Raw genomic sequence first — 6,318 nt, forward strand, 5'->3', positions numbered from 1 at the left:
CATGTGCTGAGCTATGTGCCAGTAGTATACAAGTTCCCTTGTAATTCAGTGTATTTAAATTTTACAATATATTTGTTATCATCTGGTTTTAAAGCAGAAAAAATTAAGGCTTAAAGAGTTGAGCTAAGTTGCCCAGGTGTCATATAACAACCAGCATGCACACTGAGGTGTGGCAGGCTCTGGGATCTGTTTCAGACTAAAAAGAATACACACTGAGCTTTGTGGAACTTTGAGAGCTTAAGGAAGTCAGGGCCACGTCTCCCTTCACTTTCCCTCCTGGATCCTATTGTCAGTGTAGAGATGATACCCCAGCAGAGGCTAAGCTCTAAATTAAAAGAGGAAAGAATAGGTGATTTGGGGGAGTCATGGACTGATGAAAGCCAGGTGTATTTATTTCTGCACTTGAACTGTCTCTATCTTACTCAGTTTGGAAAATCTTTGCAGATAAGGCTTTGTCACAGAAAAAAATTCAAAGGAAATCATCTCTTCATCTGGCCTAGGGCCTACAGGTAAGAAAAGAAAGGAGAAACATCTCTCCAAGCAGATTGGAGGGGAGAAAGAAGAATGCAGACATGTAGAAGGAAGTGGGGCGAATGGGCAGTCAGGCTATGTGCTCTTCTCTGGACACTTGCACTGAAGCTTCCAGATACCTGTGAATCTCCATGCAGAAACATTGAGCCAGCCCAAGTGGAGCATGGACTCCTACAAGCACAGGCTGCCATTTGTCACCTCCTGAAAGACTTGCTAACAAAGCAAATCTGGGAAAACTTGTAGGTTCTGACCTTGAATCCATCTTTTTTATTCCCCAACAAAGGTGTCCAACTATGAGATCAATGGGTAATAGCTATGAAGTTTTGGATGACTACATGGAAAAAAATGTGTTAAGGTTGGAAACTAAAACACCATGGCTAGCTAATGTGTGTGTGTATGTGTGTGAGTGTGTTCGCATGTGTATGTGTGTTTTGCACGATATAAATGACAGGTTTGTGTGTTAAGGGTAAAAATACACTTTGTACAAAGTGTTTCTTAGGTTGGCCTGCCTTCTGTAGATCTCACTACATGAGGAAATGACTGATAGATTATTCTCTAACTTCATACTCTAGGCAGTTATGGCCAACCATTAAAAAACAAAAAAACAACCACAGGTTGAGATAAGAAGTAGACAGCTGAGGGATCCCTGGGTGGCGCAGTGGTTTGGCGCCTGCCTTTGGCCCAGGGCGCGATTCTGGAGACCCGGGATCGAATCCCACGTCGGACTCCCGGTGCATGGAGCCTGCTTCTCCCTCTGCCTGTGTCTCTGCCTCTCTCTGTGTGACTATCGTAAATAAATAAAAATTAAAAAAAAAAAAAAAAAAAAGAAGTAGACAGCTGAAACATGAATGTCACTGAGAGTCCTACATGGGGCACCCTACAGAGTCTGATATGGCACCCCCTGGGCTCACCACCTTCCTTGGAGACAGGGCATAGAGGCCATCTTAGTGTCCCATTCATAATTCTTTGATCATGGCCTTAGAACAGGTGGTGCTGTGCCCTACCCAGAGGGGATCCTGTAGCAGAAAGACTGGTGATCCCCACTGTTTACAAGGTGGAGAGGGAGAGTAAATCAACAGTTAGTTCTACATGGAAAACAGGTGATTTCATAGCCTCTTAAAATTATATCCTGACAAAAGCTAAATTAGCAGGACACCACACACCCCCCACGACGGAGACATTGGTCCAGTCCGCTAGGTGGCGCTGCGTGTTATAGTTTACAAAGTCCCTCAAGCCTGCCAGACACACTTAACCAGGTAATATTTTGACAAGTTCCTTAAATTTCTCATTTATACAAATGGAAGTAAAGCTAACATTCTTTGCTGCTATGTGGTATCTGCTATTTAATCTAAAAATTCATCAAAGTTATTGTGCCAACATTCAGGTCCTGGGAAATGCATAGTCCATGCTTTGTACCACGTGTGCTGCCATTCATTTAATTCTAACATCAGGGAATCCACTTCTTGACTTCTTGTTCTGTTCTCTAAGACATAAACTCTTCTGTCAACTCTATCTCACTGTTGCTTCAGCTGAAGCATTTTTATTTTACTTTGATTTTTTTTTCAAAGCGTACAGAAACCTGCTGCAATTATTTTACGGAAGAGAAACAGGCAAAGAGAGGAAGGGATGTTAAAACTTCCCTGGTTACTAGTGGGGCTCAAACCTGACATCAGGATTCCTGACATTTCACTCCTCAAATAATAATAAAGATCATTTTTTGCTCACAAACAACTCGTTTCTACATTAGTTAATAGTATTTTATAGCTATTGATCTCATCGTTTCCCTAACCCATGTCTTTAAAAACATAAAACTTCCATTGTAGAATTTCTGATTAGCATCTGTAGTATGAATAAAAATATTTCATCATAACTTCTTGGCTTAAACTTTTAAGTATTTGGCTATTGTTACATAGGAACTAGTTTCCAGATGTGGGAGTCATCCTCACAGAAGTGCAGGAACTCAGGCTGGGAAGGGATTTTTTTTTAGTTCATAGGATTCAATCTTTAATCTCTATTTCCATCCCAATACTTGGAAATATTCTATTCCTCACAGGCTGAAATTGCAATTTTTATTATATTTATCAAACGTGCTAAGCATTTCTGTAAATGCTTTGTAAATATTAAATGATCCTCATAAGCAACCCTTATGAAGTCAGTGCTCTTAATATCCCCATGTCCTGGATGGGGACCAGGTACAGAGTGGTGGGGTCACTCAGCTCAGGGTTAAATAGGAGCCAGGGTTTGAAGTCAAGGTGGTTTGGCTCCAGTCTAATCTTTTACATACTTTATATTATACTATGTTGCTCCATAAAATAAAAAGAAAGAAAAATGAGGGACCAAGGTCAAGCAACGCAAATCTAGTTGACAGAAATACCAAAAAGGCTCAGCTGAGTCTAACAGAAAACCCAGAAAGAGGATTGGGCAGGAGTCCGAGAGAGAAAGCAGTTAAAAGCCACACAGGACCTGAGAACGGCACTCATCCACCTTGTGTTTTTGGTGGGCCTTTGCCTGTTGGACTTTGGCTCCTCACGGGCTGAGAGACAGTGGAGCAGCCCATAGGTTGAGTTTTCCAGGACATACATAGACGTCCCTCCCTCTCTTAAATGCTGTCCACCTGGAATGTTGGATACTTGGGTTGGTTTTCAGAGGTGCCAGTGGAAGAATCGAAGCTACAAACCAAGCAGGTTTTTGTTTCTTGATCTCGGTTTCTAGCAGACCATTGTTGGTGGTTGCCGTTTACTCAAGGGAAAAAAAGTTTCCAGCTCCCAACACACACCCTCTTGTCTCAGTTTCCTGGGACCTAAGAAATGACAGCAGGGATAAAAATCAGGACCCAACACCACAAACAGAATGAGAAAGTTTCTTTTTCTGGTTTTCCTCCCATTGTGTTGGGTACAGTACAGGATGCGCATGTGGCACGGTCCAGCCTTCAGAGAACTCGGGTGGTTACACAGCTGGTATTTACGCTGGTCCCAGATGCTCCATAGACAGCCCCGCCACCTTTTTTCTTTTCATCTTTGGGGGTATCCTTTTTTTTTTTTTTTAAAGATTTTATATATTTATTCATACAGTCACAGAGAGAGAGAGAGAGGCAGAGACACAGGCAGAGGGAGAAGCAGGCTCCATGCAGGGAGCCCGACGTGGGACTCGATCCAGGGTCTCCAGGATCACGCCCTGGGCTGCAGGCGGCGCTCAAACGCTGCAACACTGGGGCTGCCCTCTTTGGGGGTTTCTTTGGCTTGTCTGTCTCCAAATGGATATCGCCCCAGCTTTACACTGGGGAACAGGTAATAACATCCTATTGCTGTAGTACAAAGTACCGCAACTTAGTGGCTTAGAACAGTACAGGTTTCCTATCTTACAGTTTTGGAGGTCAGAAGTCTGAAGTAGGTTTCACGAGGCTCATATAAAGCTTTGGGAGGATCTGGAGGGGAATCCCATTTCCTTTCCCTTTCTAGTTTCTAGAAGCTGCACATTCCTCGGCCAGCGTCCCCTTCTGTCCTCAGAGCCCCATCTTCTAACCTGACAACGAACACTCTTGCCTCCCCCTGTGGCTTATAAGGAGCCTCGTGATCACAGTGGGCCCACCCTGAGAACCCAGGATGGCCTCCTCATCTCACGGTCCTAGTCCCATCTGCAGTTAACATATTCATGGGTCCTGAGAATTAGGATGTGGACATCTTGCAGGGGGTGGGGGCGGGTGCTGTTCTGCCTACTGGAGACTATATGGCCCACCCCCCATGCCTAAGGTTTGATTCCTCCCACCCTCCACCTTCCGTTCTCTGCCCACCTTGCTGCTTTATATCCAGGGCCTGCCCCTTTATCTCCAGGAGCACCCTCCGGTCCCCAGGGCCCCCACCCCACCCCCATGATGTGTTGAGTCTCCTTCCCCCAACCTCAGTCCTGCCAAAAGCCTCAGAGTGCCAAGGGTTCCCTTTCTTCTCATTACTTCTTGCCTCCCTGCCCCCCCACGGCAACCGCACACCACCCCAGCCTCCCAATGGCTCTCTAAAGGAGAAATGCAAAGAGTTATTGCTTTTTAATTACAAGTGCTATTGTAACATCTATAAGGAAGAACACTTTAAGCTTAATTGAGACCAAATGTGAAGTTAAATTAAATGAATAACTAATTAACGTAATGCTCCTGCATTAGCCCCAAGTGAGCGCTGAGGCCCGGAGAGAAGGCAGGTAGCAGGCTTCCGGGGAACAGTCAGTGCCCAGAGCTGAGGTGGGCAGGGAACCCGGGACCTGAGAGACCAGTGCGGAGGGGCAGACGGTAGGGCTGGGGCTCTTCCACCTTCTCTCTTTCCCCCAAACTCCCACCTGCGGCCCGAGGCCTTGATTCTGGGACCTGGGGCTGACCCCCCATGCCAGGCTTACCCCCGGCCCCCTAGCCAGGCCGGGCACATCCTGCTGCTTTTCGGGTCCCCATGCTGCACTGTAGGGGCTTGCTCAGCCTTCCTTTTAACGTCCTCCCTCTTCCAGGCACCCCCCTCCCCCATCACACTGCCTGCCCGGTCCATTCATTCTCCCTTCTGACGCCTTTCTCGTTCATTCATTCCCAGCAAACTAACTGCCCTGGGGGATCCAGCAAACCAACTGCCCTGGGATCACCCTCCGGCCTGCCCCCCTCCTTCAGGCTGGAGGAGGGATGGTGATGCCTCTCAGCCCCCCCCCCCATCTCCAGTGTTTCTCGCCTATTGTTCAGAATTTCCGTCTTATCCCTCCCCCAGGCAGGCTCCGCAGGGGCGGGGAGGGAGACTTAATACTGTCTGCAGGTGTCCCTGCAGCCCATCTCGTCCTCGGAGGTGGGTCCCCTTAGGACTGTCCTCCTGGCCAGGACACAGGCTTCAGGCCGGCCAGTGGGGGAGGCTAGGGAGGAGGAGGAGGAGGTCTCCTGCCAGCCTACCCTGACCCGAAGCAGCCGAGAGAGGAGAGAGAGAGAGAGAGAGAGAGAGAGAGAGCTGAAAGTTGGAGAACACAGCACCCGGCCCTGTCTCTGCTGGCAGGACTGCGTGGCCCACGCTGGGCTCTGCGGGGGACGATGGCACCATCTAGTGGCTTCCCTCAGTGAGCCGCGCAGATGCCTCTGCCCTGAAAGAAGGTTCCAAAAACGCTGGGCTGGATGTAAGGCTGGGCACTGTAGCCCCGGCCCGGGGTGGGCGGGGTGGGGGGCACCCGAGGACCTAGGGGTCCCTGACGTCAGAGTGGGTGTCAGGCAGCCGGAGGCTTACAGCGGTCACCGTGGCCGTGTGCACCCCCGTGAGTGCGGCCCCGGCCCTGGTGTCCCAGTTCATGCCCGGCCGCGAGGGCTCAGCTCCCGCTTGGGCCACCACCCCCGATCATCAGATCATCAGTGTTGTCCCGAGCACCTCCGCAGGGAGTGCCGGCTGTGACAGCCGCAGCGGGGGGCCGAGCGGTCCCGGGACACCCAGCACCGGGCACGGCTGGCCAGCGGACTCCGGACTGTGCTGGCGGCGGCGGCGGAGAGGAGGGCCAGGGCCAGCCCAGCCTGCAGCGCTCCAGGATTCGGGGAGGCAGAAGTGCTCAGGAGCACGGGGGACAAGAGGCAGCTCCGGGCCGCCTCCCTGCTCGGGCCATCACCCTGGTGTGGGTGCTCAGGGCCTCGTCCCACCGCGCCCTCTGCCCCTCCACTCCTGGAGCGGGGCTAGCGGGCGGCGAGCACTCGTCGTCATCACTGGCAGGCCCCTGCCACCATCCCTGCCCCACACGCTGGGGATTTAGTCATGCCCCCCACCCCGCCCCCGGCACTGCCCTGACACGTGC

This window comes from Canis lupus, chromosome 5, assembly GCF_003254725.2.
Source record: "Canis lupus dingo isolate Sandy chromosome 5, ASM325472v2, whole genome shotgun sequence".
Taxonomy (NCBI): domain Eukaryota; kingdom Metazoa; phylum Chordata; class Mammalia; order Carnivora; family Canidae; genus Canis; species Canis lupus.